Here is a 17,698-nt window from a genome sequence, read left to right on the forward strand (position 1 = left end):
AAAAAAAATTCTAAATTACCTTTTTTGGTCGCATTTCTTTTTCATCACACTATTATTGGTCTTAATCGGAAAATTTTATCGCAAAAGATTTCACTACTACTTCCCCAAATTAGGTTGAATATTGTCCATAGGATTTTTATCGGAATTATTCTCTGTTTCACTTATTATTTCATCTTCAGAACTTATATCGTAGTTTATAAATTGAAAAATCATGGAATCACTCAATTTGTAAGCCATTGAAAAAACACTACCGAGCGCGACGAGTACAAATAACTAATGAAACAAAATGAAACAAAAAACTGTCAACGCTTGTAATAGGGCGACGAAAGCAATATGATTCTACCCACTTAGAAACAATATTTCTAAGATTATCATCAACAATGAATCGCTTAGTGACTTGGGTATAACTGATATTCAACAATAATAAATTTGTTTTTAAAAGCTGTATGTTTGAATCAAAGCATTGTACTTTACCGAAGACGGGCATTTCTGACCCGAGAATTTTTTCATACTCGGGTCAAAATGACCCGAGCATCCTGAGAGCAAAAAATGAGTATTTCCTTAATTTAGCAGACATCACCATAAATTCACAATACTAATTTACAATAAATGCATAATTAATAATTGTCACGAAGCCGTTATGAAATCTATTAGATAGTACTACTTTTATCATAAATTAAACTTTAGATTCGGGTCAATATGACTCGAAGAACCGAGGAAGGTTAATTAAATAGATAATAAGATAATAAAATTCAAAATATGTTTCTGTGAAGCTTCGTCGCAGTAAAACCCGCGGAACAATTTTTTTTTTTTTTTCGAAAAGAGAGCAAGTTCATTTCGAATCAAAAGCAGGTCATCGCAGTCAACCGCATTTAACTCAATTATGTGCACATTACAAACATATACCGACATTTTATACATACACTGACATATACTTCTTTAATTGATTTAAACCCCGTGCGCACATACATATCTACAAAAGACCACCCACACTCAGTCCCTTCAGTTCAAATGAACCATTCTTTACTTGTGAATCCATCCGAATGATGATGTGTTGTTACTGTTACTTCCTGCTTTACAAAGGCATTTGCTCTTACTGTGACCAGTCGTCTTGATAAAAAGTCTTCTTCACTGATTTCTTTTGTTGGAATTATTGTACTTTTCAACTTTCTTTTTTTTTCCGTTTGCGAGTTAATGCGACGGATATTCGTTGACCTTTTATTGACCCGTAAAGTGTGGTTTCTCTGTATAATGTGGGAATAACTTTCTTGCATTTTATTGTTGTATATTCATTGCTATTGTTTCTCATATTTGGGGTAATCTCTTAAAAGAGGAGATTTTGATAAAAATATTTCCTGGGTTTTGACGCAAAGTTGTAGTTCATCTTTAAAACAGGCCGCATTTGAGTCAATGGAAACCTGATGAGAATTAAATTCAATATTTTATAGATTCGTAACAGATGTCGGATATAATTTCGGTAAATTACTTTAATCGGGATATTTCTGTCTTAGTTTCACCCCTAGAAAATAATCACCAGATTTATTTTATGAATTCGAATGAACATTTTTATAAACCTGAAAACCATGTCTGGCGGTGATGCTGTATATAACTGTATTCACAAGAAAAATACATTGAGTATATTAAGTGCCGGAGCGGTATACCTATTTTACTATTTTAGAGTGGAAAATCCATTTTTTTACTATTTTTAACATTTATTGAAATACTGGTTTTCATTTTGTATTTCAAATGCTCGAGATCGGCCTTTTTAATTTATGTCTCTCAATGAAACTAAGATCAACAGTAATGCCCGAATCTACGGATTTTTTCGACAAATAAGTCGTGTGAAGCTGTCATGCTATTTTTTGCTTAGTATTATTTGCTATTTTATCATGGAAAGACTTACGCCTGTATAACGTTTACAAACCGTTCAACTTTATTACGAATATTCACGTTTTGAAAAGAATCTGTTTCGCGCTTCACCCAACTTATGTTCAACATAATCGGCCTAATGAGCCTACTATTCGTAACACCATCACTCATCTTGAGATCCATCATTTGTTATTGGATAATATTCTCCGAAGGGACCACGTCCAGCAAGCACTAAAGAAAATATAGCAGCCAACTGAGAACGTACACGAAGGCCGTGGAGAGTTGATTCGGTGCCATTCGCAGCAACTTGGGTTGACGTATGGAACGACTTGGCGCATTTTACAGGTCAAGATTTTGGCCAACATTTGAAATAGTTAACCTTCAAATCGTAAATGCTCTCCTGGGATCCTGGGACGCAAAATTTATGCTCCCAGGGGGTTAATAATATTTTATTACCCGATGGCTTGTCTGGCAGCACATTCGATATGCAGCAATGGAGGCAGAAACGTTGAGTTGCTTGGGCAGTGCCAACAAGAAGTGTTTAAAGCGACGAGCACTGAGCTTTCTAGACCAACAACAATGCTGCATTTAGGCAACTGAAATTTGCTTGCATGAAGGTATTAAATTATAAACTATAACAAGCAAAATATAGAATCCACATACAAAATAGTCAGAGTAGTATGTTGCAGCGCCAAAAGGAAAACTGCGGAAATTAGAAACAAAAAGACAAATGTGAATGTGCTACGGCAGGAACCGGAAGGAAATGATGGTTTGACTACACAAAAGCAGCAAAATGTTAGTTAGCGTGAAGCAGACTTGAGTTGGTTCCAAAAATTTTGATGAGATACATATATTTTTTTGTTGTAGCTGTTAGCTGACGCAGCGTATTCTGTGAAAGTTCGGCCTTATTTTTGGCTTTTATTATATTGCGCCACCCATACGCAGTATTGAGGAAGTGTGTGCAAGGCTCGTAAAAAAGCTTTGTAACTGAGCCTGCGCAACTCTGGTTGGCTCCGACTGATGCTCACAGCTACATCCAATACCACAAGGGTTCCGGTTCAACAACGTGTGTTTATTTCAATTTCAATTAAAGTTTAAATCACATTTACTCAAACAAAACTAATGCTGGACGTATTGAAAAGTGTTGCCTATTGTTTGAACAGAAAATTCTCTCTACAGCGGAAGGTGCAATTTTTGCGTTCGTAGCACGAATAGTGGCTGTCAGCCAATTTATTGGCAACCAGGCAGCCGTAACGAACAGGTACACCACCTCGCGAACAAATAGAATTTCAGCACATATAAACAAATATACTAACATATACACATATACATAATATATATTATGTACTTGATGCTATATGCACTTGGCATTCTGTGGTTTTAACTGCATTTGGCAAAGTTTCTTTCAACTTAAAGGGCTCATGAGTTAGGGAAATAAAACTTTCAAATATAATTAGTTGCGCTAGTCGTTCATAGATCTGTTTTTGGGTTATTCCTTTTGTAAATTCCTTATTTTTGTTTGAAATTTTGATTTAAGTTCATGCAAAAATTTGCGCCTCAGTGCATCAGCAAACAAACGGCTGCAGAACTATCATTAGCTAAACTATCTCCAGTGGAGTGCCGCAAGGCTCGGTTTTAGGCCCACTACAATGGAAATTGAAGTACGAATACCGCAACCAAAAAAACAATTGTATATGGGGTGAACGCCAATTGTTTGCTACCATGAGTCTAGAGCTGACTGACAAAAAAATTTAATCATAGTTGAAGTACATTGGTGTAATGTTTTACTAATAATAATTTATTAGCTAAAGTAATGAGTTTATTTATTCTGTATGCGGCTCCAATATGGATACAGGCGCTAGAAATAAAATCATAGGCAACACTAATTAACGCAATGCATAGGATTTCTGTAATACCTGTGATAAGTGCTTTCCGAACTATATCAAATGACGCTTCTCAGGTATTAGCCAGTATGGCACCGATTGACATCTACCGCAATAAAAAGAGAGGAGAAAATCATCGCAATGTGGCAGCAATGGTGGCAAACTTCATACCAAGGACGGTGGACCCACAGACTGATTCCAGATATACATTAGTGGATAGATAGACAGCATAGGGACCCAAATACTAAGTGGCCAAAGGTGCTTTAGAAGCTATCTATATAAATATCGTCATGACTTTAGTCTATAGTCTAAAAGATCCCAAGTCAAAATCGCTATCATTAATACTTCTCGAGATATTTGGCTTTTTAAATAAGGCTGTATGCAATTTTCATAGATTTTTTAATACAAACCATCTATAAAAATTCAATAAAGCCTCACTTAAAAAGCCGAATATCTCGAGAAGTATTAATGATAGCGATTTTCCCCCTGAATATTTTCTGTAGCAAATAAAATTTCCTACAAGTTTGCCATCCAGATTTTTTATATGCGAGCCCGTACTACCTCGCCGGTGTGAGCTTCGACTTTGTCGCAATGGGCACTTTTGTAGAATGTTCAATTCTGAGGAATATGTGTCTAAAGTCAAAGCGATGCCATAAAATGCCTCTGAGTTGTAGGAATTTAAAGATAAAAAATCACGATTGTAGTGTATTTTCAATGGAAAATTTTTACATGCCTTGGTCCAGTTCTTAATGTTAATATTAAGGGCTAAAATTTTCAAGGAATTTTTTTTAGGGTATTTCCAAGGAAATTTCATGACGGGATTGAAAAAAAATTAATAGTTAAAAAAAAACACCCTAATGTATATTGTATATAAAAGTTATTCAGGCATCCAATTTCTCTTCCTACATCCACATCATCGTTACTGTGAACACGTTTGAGTTCGTGTCTTGTCTTTCACTCGAAAATTCGGTTATGTAAAACGAAAAACAAAACCCATATAAATAAATTAAAGTGAGCAAAAAATAAAATAAAATTTTTGCCGAATTTCGAGGCACTCAAAAACTCCAGCCACGAGAGGCTGCAGCACTCCATTACTGTCAAGCAGCTCGTCACACACGGATGGTGTAGGAATACTTTCTCAACCACTCATTCATCATGTGCTGATTCCATTTAACTGTCTGCTTTTAAGATGACAATGTGTGAAATTCCTCTTTTGCTACATTTTGGAAGTGAAATTGCAACAAAGTATGAAAAAAATGTATACTTCGCTGTCGCCGAAGCTTTGATACCCTTGACAAATATTAAAGATTCCTTACGAGAACTGTATTTTGATCAGACAGTTTTAGCCCCAAATTTCGTGACTCCGATCGCTCAGTTTGTACGGTATGTTAAATATAGTTATCCAATTTGAACAATTTCTTCGAACTGTGCACTGTTACCTTAAGAACCCACGACGAATTTCGTGAAGCTTTCTTATCTTCAAAACACGAAAAACTCTTCCCTTTATTCTGATTGTTCAGTTTGTATATCCGCTGTATGCATAGTGGTTCTATAAGGGGAGTATGTTCTTGTGATGAAAAGAACATGTGCCAAATTTCAAATCAGTACCTCAAAAACCCTAGTTTACCTATATACAGACACAAAACAGTGAGATAACTAAATCTACTCAGTTCGCCACGCTGATCATTTAAATATATACTAAATAGGATCTCTGACATTTCATCTTGGGTGTTACAAACATCATGGCAAACTTAATATTCCCTGTTCAGGGTATAAAAGATTGAAATATACATACTTTTTCCTAGCAATTTATACGATCTCCGCACTGCAGGAGTCGGAAAGTTACAAATAAATTTAAACTGAAAATTCAAAAATTTTAGTGACAACTCGAGTGTGTCACTTAGTAAATTAATATTTCTGCATGCATATTTTTGTTGTTCAATTTTCTAGTTCAGCGAATAAAAGTGCAAGTAATTTTTTTTTAATTTTTTTCAAGGCTCTGGAGTAAACTTAAATACTGCGAATGTGTTTTAGCACACATACATATACTACGAGTATATGTAAAGTTTCAGACCTTTAATTTAAGAATGTTTTAAAGGACAAATTAAAAAAGAAAATGTAACACGATTTCTTAAGGGGTTACATCTGTTTCCTCGGGTAAAAAACAACATTTTTTCAATAACTTTTTTCTTATATAAAATATGAAATGTTTTATTCGAATTTTTTATTGTTGCAAAAATACATTGTTAACAAAGAAACTCTGAAAAATATTTTTGGAAAAATATATTTTAAACTCGGTCATTGCGATGTCATTTCCGGTCACCCCTTTAAATACAGACTTAAAATAATTTTCCGGAAAATGATATCATATGTACCTATAAGTCAAAGTAACGAAGTCCTTTGTTTGGTAAATCTTCATGACAATACCATTAGATTTAGGTTTCTTTGGGAACAAAAAGGCAAAATTTCTGGTAAAATAAATTAAAGATGAAAAAAAGGGCTCTGAAAACAAGTGATTGAATTTATAATATATTTTCAGAAATTAAAAGTTTTTTATCATCATAAGTGAATCGAGACGTTAAAGAAACAGCTTTCCGATAAATTATATTGTTTGTCAAGTCAGTACATAGCTGATGAAGGAATGGATCATTCCTGCCTCTTTCTAAGACTAAAGAAGTAAAAGATTTTCTAAATTAAATCATATTTTCATCTGTTACATTGTAAACAGTTCGCACTTGGTCACCAATGAAATAGGTTAGCAACTAGTTCGATTATTCAACATGGTCCTCATATAAAGTGTAGTCGAATGTAATACTACCAGAATCGGTAAGGTGTGCATGCGAAATGCATTAAATCTAAATGCAGAGTTATTTTATGAAACATATTTTGTTGTCATATTTCTGTACATTATAAGTAGTTTAGTTATATTTAAGTATATTTTAATTTTAAGGCCAATTCTGCCTGTTAGGATTGACAGATATTATTTTGTCGGTAACTATTTAATTATCTAATACCTTACATAAACGAGCTATAATAGATAAATAGATTGAAAATAATTGAAGCTTTCCACTGCGCCCTATGATCTATTGTGCCCCTCCTATATCACAAACGGTCACACAGGTCTACGGTCCAGCACTCTGAACAAATCAGGAGCTTTCTAAGCACGACTGAGGTGATGTGATCCCTGTCTACGTAAAAGGAACCTAGGGCCTTGAGCCGGCAGTATGCACAAGAGACTATATCCATGTTGGACAATTGCTTCCTGAGCCTACAGTGCCCTGTATAGAGCGCGACAAGGGGCGGAATTTGTCTCGGGAGAGGTTGATCATATATTTAAATCTTGCAAAGTTGTATCCTTCCAGTAGTAGCTTGGCGTGATGCATTTCTCTGCCGTTCTCTCCCAACTCTCTCCTCCGTAAGGAGCAACTCCTTTAAACTCTGGCTCCATCATCCTGGACACTGCCGCAGAGCGGCTAGTTCGTCGGCCAGCTCATTGCCGGCTACCCCTTTATGCCTCGGCACCCGGATAAGGTTGCAAAGTGATAAGCGGTTCAGCCTTCTTATACTCTCCTTCACTAAAAACGATTTGACCTCATAAGTTGAGATGCCTTTCAAAGACTTTTGACTATCGCTAAGAATGGCAATGCGCTAGTTGTAATGGAGATTGAATGGATAGTTTGGTCCCGCAATGCCTGCTCAAATTCCTTCCGAGTGTAACACTGAATAATGCGGCGAGCTTAATATATGAACTCTTAAATTTATATTATATAGTAGCCACATTGATTTCAAAAAGACACCGCCTAAATGTCAACCCAAATAAATGATATACAAGTAAGTATGTAATCAGGTAGTTCCTGAGAGCATTTATATGCAAATATAGAATTTCAGTAATTTCAGTGTTACATGTTGCATGTTACATAGAAAACCATGTACATACATATACACATTTAGAATTCTCGCCAACATTTATGTATGTAAGTCAGCCGCATTGCGGCGGCAGGAACATGAATGCAGTCAAGTTCTTCGTAGGGATATCATTATGATTATGGTTTTTATTGTTGTGGCAAAAAACCTTCCGTCGCCAAGGTTGCTTTAAACCAACATATCGTCACCTAAAATGCAAAATAACGAATCATCAAAAAATTCAAAATTAAGTATCTTATTGATTACGATTCACTACTTCAAGCTACATACATAATATTACATGTGTTAAACATTTTAGCTATTCACTGGGGGTGTCTTTTTACGTGGCGGGTCCCAAACCCAGCGCACAACCCTATGTGGGGGATGTTTCGCCTTCTCACTTTAGCTCGATTTCGAACGGATGTTTTTAGGCTACCCAGAGTATACTTGGCCAAAGACCGGAAGTAGTGAGCTGCATGAGCCATGTGTAAAAGAATCATTTCTGGCCACTCCCAAGTGAATGGCGATCAGAGAACTTTCCTCACTTGCGTGAACTTCTACACATGACTCCATCCTCCACATTTTCAGGTTCTGCGCTCAAATGTAAACCAGTTTTAACCAATATTAAAATTTGTTTCACTCTTATTCCATTTTATGTCGTGTTTCATTCACGCCACTGTAAATTTTCGAAAATGTTGTTACGTTACCATGTTGTTAGCTATTTGAAAAAATTAATTATGCTAACAGTAAAAACTATGAAGAATTCACCAAGTAGCAGCATCTTTAAGATAGTTGGCTCTATTTTCTTTAAAACTTAACTCTGCCTTCAAGTCTTTAAGATATCTGTGACGTCATTATTGAGAGGTTTCTTCCTTTTTCAACTCAATAACATAATCAAGGCTGTAGTAATTTGCTCTACTATCACATACATTTAGGCAGTTATGTATAATTGACTTCTAGCGACCCGCATCCCACTATTACGATGACATATACGCTTTTCTCTGTATCTGCAAGAACAACTCTCTAACTAAGTATGTATGTGTCCGACATATACGATTCATATTGATCCAATTTGGATTGAAGACAACGTGATAAACCAGCGAAATATAAATAATATGTTGTAATAAATGATTGACATATGGGTGAATGGTGAGTCTTGTTGTAGAATGTGATTGACATGTTCGTACTAGCGACAAATTCTCAATAAATGCCAAGTAGAAATGCCTAAGGTGAGGTCAATTCAGACATCGTTATTGTCTGGCGTTGCAAAGCATAAATATTTTTATACTCCTAATATTTAATATGCTATGCTATGTAGTAGTCTTCTAGTCTTCATTTTCGGATACTCGTATAACAGAATAGGACATAACTGAATACTCATAAAAACATTTATTGCTATTAATGCATGATAAATCCCTGATTTTATGTTGGCTGATTTTTGGTTGTTGATATGAATAACTTCAATATCTAGGACAATTATGTACATAAAATACAACTTTACGGTTGAACTCTGGAAATACTTGTACATTTTTCATTGTCATTTTTACTGCTTATTTTTTCTTAAGCGAAAATATATTAAGGGAATAAAACTATGATGCACACAGTTTCATAAGGCCACTCATTTTCAACATTTACAAATATGACTTAGAACGATGGAATACATTGAAGAGTTTTGAAAATTAGAGATAAAGGGTAATCCGTTATGGTAAACGATTACCATTATGCCAACGAATTTAGAGATGAAATGTTTTCTTTGCTCCAAAACCCGCAAGTTTTAGTTGGTATGGCCAACTGAGATCGGAGTTCTGTGTTTAAGTCGAATGTTTCTTATATAAAATATGATAAAATGAATGAATTACAAGTATATACATATGTACATAATAAGGCAGCGTATAATAAGCTATATATGATGTTGTATATACACATATTTAACAACAAATTGGTCAAAAAGTTCATTGAATTTTCGATACTACAAAATCTTTTGTTACCACTTTGCCGTTTGACTGTGCGCAATATGGCAAAGTTGAGAGACTCATCGGCTGCCAAGTACTTTGCAGACGCCAAAAAGCTGCCCAATTGAATACGGCATTGCTGTAGTTGGCTGTCAAAGCACCGAATGTAACTGCAAATATTTCTCTGCTTTCGTTTTAAATATTTGCAGAGAGCTTAATGCAATTGGAATGTCAAGTTTTAACTTACAACCGTTTATGGTCGTATAACTGTAAGTACGCCTTCATCAATATGGCGACTATTGTACTTGCCCTTTCCACAGTTGTGTACACTCGGAAGTGTCGAAAAGTAATTTAATGCAAAATTTTCTTTTATATTATCAGATTATCCTTGATAATATTTCATACATACGACGATTTAATATCCATTAATTACAGATTATTCCTGATAATCTTTCTGTTTATTTGCTTTCTTGGAATTTATCACTTTCCCCTTTTGCTAAAAAGTATCGAAGTAATTTCTCAGCGGAAATCGTAGGCAGGTTTTAAGTTAGCATTAAAAGGTTTTGTTCACCAACCTTATACTCCGGAAGTTATTCTACAGAACCCTAAATACTGTTTGATGTTTTAATTTTATACTTCAAAAATGATGCCGATAACGTAACCGTCAATAGCGACCGTTATCACGCCATGACAAATGACTATTGGATGCCTGAAACTAAGCTCGTGATCTCGGCGACATTTGGTTTCAGAAAGTCGGCTCCACTTCCCACATATCGCATCAATCAATGGATTTATTGAGAGTGATCAGATAATTTCACGTTTTGGCAAGGTCGATTGGCCACCATCGTGTGATATCACACCTTTAGATTTTTTCCTGGGGGAATTTGTACAGTCTAAAGAAGTAACAGGCTTCATTCCAGGCCTTCGAGCAAAACATCATGCGTGTCATTCCTCAGTTACCAGTCAAAATATTCGAACGAGCCATCGAAGATTATACTCAACGGACCATCTGAGACGTAGCCGCGGCAAAACTTTTGAAAGAGATAGTCATTAAAAAATAAATCCCAAAGAATGGTCTTTGGAATGATAAAAAAACTTTCCCCATTAAATTAGTAGTTTCTGCGTCTTTTTTTTTAATAGGAAACCTCGAAATGTATCACCCTATATAAACACAAGATTATATACTCCAAATTACGTTAAATTAGTATATTATATAACAAAATAACAACGAGTAACATCACATGGCATGGATTAAAACAATACGTCGTAGAACAGCATAAAAAAGCCTGGCATAACATACCACGATTTAATATCCATTAATTACATATCTTAAACGTAAAGTGTGTCATTCAGAACTTACTTCAAATATAACTCATACTCAGAAAAACTTTTCCTACAGTGTTACTATGGCAACATTTGTTTATTCACACGACTGTAAGTTTGAGATTGCAATATCTTCGTTGAGTGTTGCAAGTACATTTCGTAATTGACATTTTGACATCCATTGCCGCACTTGAAAGTTGTGCCGAACCAATGCCTGCTGCATGCGACAAGTAGTGTTCCGCCATGCTGTCATATTTGGCTTGTTGGCCTGCAGCAGCCATTCAAACACATCTACACTATTTATGATAAGGTACCCTTAAAGTGTAACACTTTAATTTTAGTATTAACACTCATAATATTCATATATGTGTACGTATTATGTTGCCGAACATTACCCATGATCTCAAGCATACACTTGAAAATATCATCTACCTGTTAACATTTAACAAGTGCCGACATTTTGTAACGCCTACAAGTGGCCGCAAATTGTGGCTACATAAAAGGTCGCCTCTTTGCTGTCATCAACAGCTGCTTCTCTTGGTTATAGCAGAAAGTCAGCTGGCCTCTCAGTTTATACAATATATAAGCGTGTATGTATGTAGGAATATTCCTTATATGTGGATTACTTGCACGTTTGAAAACTTGTTCCCTTTCTTACTTACATCTGACAAGGGTCAATTACCAATTAAGTCGGTAGCAAATACACTGGAATTAGATGGGCACTCAACATACGCCTTTAGATTTGCACACTTGCTTGTTATGCTTCTGTTTGGAGAAAGTGTTAAACACGACATACATATAATCAAAGACAATTACAAACGTCGTGTCAGGAATTTCGTACCTTTGGTCGGTAGCCTAGTGTCCAGGGCCAGCTTTCACATATAGTATCTTTAACGATATTTTCTTGCACTCATTTCGCTCTATAATTTTTGATTTCCTTATCTTTGGCACAACGGGCGATAAACTCCGCTCCATGATGAAACATCGCCAAAAGGGTTGAGGCTGTTCGAATTCATATTGACGCTCGCACAACCGTACACATGCTATAGCACATAACTTTGTACTTGTATACCATATAAGACTGTGAGTAAGTTTAGTGTTGCATGCCACAGCATACCTGCATACATATGTAGATACTCCAGTGTATGCAGCGGAAATTCAGATGCTAGTTCAAACTCTTTATTAGGAGGTTTCGAATAGCAGCAGCCTCATTTGCCAGTTGGGGTTAAAAGTAAATTTCGGGTAAAAACTTTCAAAGAACAAACATTTTACAATATTAATGTACTTGCGATTATGTACTTTACTTCTTAGCTATATCGTGTTAATGGCCGTTTTAACTACTGGCCCTTGACTAGCTCTGCTCCTGAGGTTTTCAGCTCACGCTGCCTCTTTGTATTCATGGTAAGTCCACATTTTTCCATTTCCTAAAAGTGCTTACCATAATGTGGCTTATGATTCACGTAATCATTATTCCGGAGGCATTTTTATTATTTAATTACTTGTGATGTAATCAACTTCGCGGAAGAACTGAAGCCGCTTGACCACCAAAACCTTCGTATTTTCTTAAATTGGGCTAAGCAACAACTTTAAAACGATCCGGATTTTCGTCGAAAACTCATTTTCAGCGATGAGGCTCACTTCTGGGTGAATGGCTTCGTCAATAACCAAAATATCCATTATTGGCAGCAGTCCACACGTACTCCATGAGTCACGATTGCATCCCGAAAAATTACGGTTTGGTGCGGTTTGTGGGACGGCGGCGTCATTGGGCCGTATTCTACCGTGATGATCAAGACCAGCACGTTACTGTGAAAGAGATATGATAACCGAATATTTTTGACCCCAATTGAATAACACGGACTTCGCCAATATGTGGTTCTAACAGAACGGCGCCACAAGCCACATAGCGAGTGTCACAATCAATTTATTGAAAACCAAGTTTGGCGAACGCGTTATCCCACGCAATAGCCCAGACAATTGGCCACCTCGGCGTGCAATTTGACACCATTAGACTATTTTCTGTGGGGCTATGTCAAGTTTATACACTAAGCCAATAAACCAGTGACGACTGGTGAGCTTTGTCCGAATATCGAAACGTCGAAAATTGGGTTCAGCGTGTGGGCTTCCGCAAGCGTGTCCATGGTGGCCATGAAAAGTAAGTCGAGTTTACATTAAGGCAACGAATGTGCCGTTTTTGCTTTCTTTAAAAAAACTTTTGTAGCACTCTAATTGAAACCCCCTATATACCGTATGACCCTTGACTATGCCACAATTGATACGTATATTGTGTGGTCTGACTGCATGTACGCTCGCGCTAAACATCAATTTTCACTAATCGTCTATGCAATAACGCGATTTTATTTGTTGTGGACAAATGAAGTATACTCGCAGTTTGAAAAATTAATGAGGCAATGACTGAACAAAAAATAAACGTAATTAATTGCCAGCGATAAAAAGTTGCGAAAATGTGCTACAACTGCCAGTGAGGGGTGGTCACATTGCAGTATTCATTCGGGAATGTGGCAATGATTTCAACGCAGCACGCGGCATGCAATGAATGTTGAAAGCATTTAGTTTAATGAGTAGTTGCTTTTCAAAAGTTTGCATATCCAATTGCTCTTGTTAATATTTATGTATAATGATCTTCTGAGTTTTATAAAGTTTAGTATGCGGCTTCTCTATGAGGTCCACTATAAAGTTAGAAATATTTCGTAATCTTTGTTATGAGAGATATTCTAACTTCATCCGAAAAACTTTATCCAGTTTTCCTTATTCAATTTTAAATTTTGGTAGGGTAGCAAGCTATACTGGCAACACCAAATACATCACACTTTTGTTTTTTATATAAATTGTTTTGAACTACATGCCATAGAATTCCAAATTTTTATATAAATTCCTTTATTACACCAGTTTTGTATCATTTTTTTTGAAATTTCCAAAGAGTGAGCTTTCATAAGAAAAACATTTTCGCAAGGAAAGCATAGACGAATAATTTTCTTGATAAAATGTTTTAAATTGCATCTAAATTTAAAGAATCTCATAAAAATTCTCTTAAAATTGCAATTTTGTTAATGTTCATTCTCATTGATAAAGCAAAAAAGAGAAGGGTAAACCTTTAATTCATTACCACTTGAAAAAAAATTTAAAATTGTCTTAAAACTGGAACTGCTGGTGCTAAAAGGCAATAAAATACACATTGCTCGCTTTCCAAACATACTAAATAACAAAAAAATTGTTTCATAATCTGATAGCAATCCAGAGGAAAATAGAAACCATAATTCATTAGAAAGGATGAAATTTTGAGAACAATTGAAAAATATGGTATAAACTTTCGTGATTATTCAGACATAATATTTGTTCGTCTGCCAGGTTAGGCTACCGATCGCTAATGCATCTTTTTGCCACTAACTTTGTAACAGTTTTCGAATTTGCAAAGCAGAAACACTTTCAGAATAAAAGTGACAGCGTCAAGAAGAAAATAATCTTTCAAGAGATATCTTAAACAGAACGTAAATACAGCGAACGAAAAAAATTGCGAATGTTAGCCTTTCCCAAGAGAGTCGGTCTGCGTTACTGGAATGGACCCGGATTTTTATCCCGTCAAAGGCTGTCGACTGGGAAAATTCTGCCGCTACAATAACAACAGCAATCGACAATGCAAAGTTTGAAAGCTTTAGTTTCTGGAGCTCTTCCTAAACATTTTCAGCAAACCAACAAATTCTACTGAATACTTAGCAGTGGTGGTTGTCCTATTAACAAATGAACCAACCATTTCTATTTGTATTCTTGCCTTCTTTGTTAATTTTCGCAGCTTTGGGAATTCATTTATAACACTATTTTCCATTTCTGTACAGGCCAAATTCAAAATCCTCCGTGAGGAATGCCCTACAACAAATTACCTTTAAACGGTACCAATGACATGTTACGACGGCCGACTAACTACCGACGACCGCCAAACGATTTCGGCAGCGACGAATTTTTGTTGGCAATGAACTCGAATGCAACTACTTTTATAGCAGACACTATGCTGGGATACTGAGAATTCCTTTTCGAGCAATGCGTTTACCATTGTATATATTTAAGCAATTTTTTGTGTTGAAAGGTGTATATGTTTTCTTATTGTATATATAGGAAATTTCACAACTTTGGTCGAAATTAGGTAATACATTATTTCGAGGCCACCGACTGTCCTAACATGCACGCGAATTTAGCACGATCTACGGCAAAAAATTGTGTCTAAAATCCGGAGGCAGGCTAATTCATTTGAACATTAACTATCTTTAATTTTTAGACAGTTATCCAAAAATTTACTCATATAACATATGTATACTTCCTTAGATGATATTTTAAATTTATTTTCTTTATGTCGAAAAGAATTTCATTTTTCTTCTTCTACTTAATTGGCGCAGACACCGCTTACGCGATTATAGCCGAGTTAACAACAGCGCGCCAGTCGTTTCTTCTTTTCGCTACGTGGCGCCAATTGGATATTGGGTCCTTCCAACGGAGTGGAGGTCTTCCTCTTCCTCTGCTTCCCCCGGCGGGTACAGCGTCAAATAATTTCAGAGCTGGAGTGAAATTTTCGTTTATTCGAATAAACTAACATAATTTTATTGCATTTCAGCCGACATGTTTGCAATGTCTTTTATCTAGTGCTGAGAAAAAATGCCGTTTTTCCATTTTAAATTTTTCAAGAAGTACAGCTTATGGTCCTACAAGAACTAAACAGCCGAAAGGTCTAAAAGAATACACGGAATCTCAGATGAACCAGATTACCGTAATTTCAATCATCACTCAGACTCAGAGTAGATCTGTTAACTGCCTCTATCGCTAAAGTCTACTGCAGATTATTTTTGAATTAGTGAAGATTTTAGCGACGTTTTGAAACGTTATTAAATTGATGTTCACTCAAGTGTCTCATTAAGTGCACTCTACAACTAGATGAATATTCGATAGAAAAGCTGTGCGCTTTATTAAACTTGAGATATTAAAACCTTCTATGTTTCCCCTGCAAAAACTCCTTGGAAAGTAAACACCAACCAAAAATAGAAAGGTTCCAAATGCTCTCACCAAAAAGTATTTCTTTTGCTTGAAGTGCTCTAGGTTGTTTGACACTTCTTACACCTTTCTTTTTAAATGATACCTTTGTAAGGTTAGTGTTTGTTGCTGTGGCAAACTCTACCCAACGCGCCCTCTTACCCATATCAAAGCAGCATGTCAGAAACCTGCGAATCCATATTAAAATTTATTTCAAGCTCAAGGATAAAATTGCTGCAAACTCTCTTGCATACATGCATATACCGTCTTTCCAAAGACACACACATACACTTATAAGCTTATATTGATTATAGAGAAGTATTTTTGTATGGAGGGCATGTGTGTCTCCCTACGAGCCACTTGTTCGAAATCAAAGTGTGTCACAGCTGCTAACTTTTATCTGTTCTAATTTTCACTTTTTTCTCGTCCTGCTACATCTTCTTGCAGCCGCACATGGTGCTAATGTCGGTGTTCTTGCCACTCGCAGACGTTTGGATTTCGTTGCTGCATTCCATTCGGTCGTTTTTCTTACATTTGTCATTGCACTTTTTCACGTTGCCGGCTTTCTTCAACAAATATGTGCCTACTGCATTTTCAGTATAATATCACATGCGTGATTTTTTATTTCAACGCAGCTTTATGCGTGTAGGCTGTTAGTCTGCATAGCGAAGTGTCTTTCTGGCTAATTAAATTAACGACATTTTGGTTGTTAGCACAATGTTGTGTTTTTCTCTTTCCTTACTTCTATCTCGTTGCAGCTTAGGTTGACCTTGCAGCTACCTGTTTGCAGTGTAGAAATCATTTAAAGGTGAGCTCTACATATCGATTCGGTAAAGGGCGTTCCTAGCTATCGGGCGAGCGGCTGGTCAGTTATCTCCGAGCACCTGGAAAGTCAGGACAAATATTTTCGAGTGCAAGTGCCGAAAGTTCCAAATTCTGTTTGAAACTCGGCAAATCTGCGTGAAAGATATTTTATATGATCAAGCAGGCTTACGCAGATGTTGTTTTAGCAAGAAAGAGTTTCAGTGGCACCAGGCCTTTTGGGAGGACCGGAAAGAGGTCGCTGATGAATGAGCAAATCCAAAGCGAATGATGCCCATGTCTTTTTTAACATCAAAGGCATTGTCCACCATGAATTTTTTTCTATTGGATTGGAGAAACCGTCAACGCCAAGTTTTACGTGGAAGTCCTCAAGAGATTCAACCGAAGGGTCAATAGGGTCCGACAAGACATCGCAGCTGATTGGAAATTACATCGTATTTCTTGTGAACAGCTACCTAACCAAGGCCCGCGTCCCAACGCTTCCGCAGCCGTCCAACAAACCAGATGTGTATTGTGATGCTTATTACCATTCGAAAGAACACTGTTTGGATTTTACTTTTTGAAGATTAGCTACTTCAAATGTTGGTCACGGCTAAGTGTCAGATGGTCCGCTTTGTCCACTTTTTAATTTCCAAACAAAACTAAAACTTTATCCTTTTGGATTTGGATAGATTTTCGTCGCTGTCTGCCACAAAATTTTGCACTGAACTGAACTGAGGCACAAGCGCTAACTGAAAATCAATTCACTTAGCAATGTACATATGTATATGTATTGTTAGTGAAGGAAAGTGTAAAATAATCTAAGAATGTACACAAATCTATATAAATTCGCGTATAAATATGGTATATATAATAGATATGTGTGAGTGAAAAAATGGCACATAATAATTAGGAGGACACAATTGAAGG

The 17,698-nt window shown here is 36.2% G+C and overlaps 2 protein-coding genes across 2 annotated transcripts in view; one reads left to right on the forward strand and one right to left on the reverse strand.

Annotated features, from left to right (window-relative positions):
- The window catches only part of LOC126752934 (ADAMTS-like protein 3), a 376,477-nt gene that overhangs the window by 181,784 nt on the left and 176,995 nt on the right, over positions 1 to 17,698 (reverse strand). The gene's annotated exons all lie outside the window — the stretch shown is intronic.
- The window catches only part of LOC126752933 (uncharacterized), a 73,357-nt gene continuing 71,713 nt past the window's right edge, over positions 16,055 to 17,698 (forward strand). Inside the window, exon 1 of the mRNA XM_050463981.1 lies at positions 16,055 to 16,082. The gene's annotated coding sequence lies outside the window, so the exon portion shown is untranslated. The remainder of the gene's footprint in view (positions 16,083 to 17,698) is intronic.

Source organism: Bactrocera neohumeralis, chromosome 3, assembly GCF_024586455.1.
Source record: "Bactrocera neohumeralis isolate Rockhampton chromosome 3, APGP_CSIRO_Bneo_wtdbg2-racon-allhic-juicebox.fasta_v2, whole genome shotgun sequence".
Classification (NCBI taxonomy): domain Eukaryota; kingdom Metazoa; phylum Arthropoda; class Insecta; order Diptera; family Tephritidae; genus Bactrocera; species Bactrocera neohumeralis.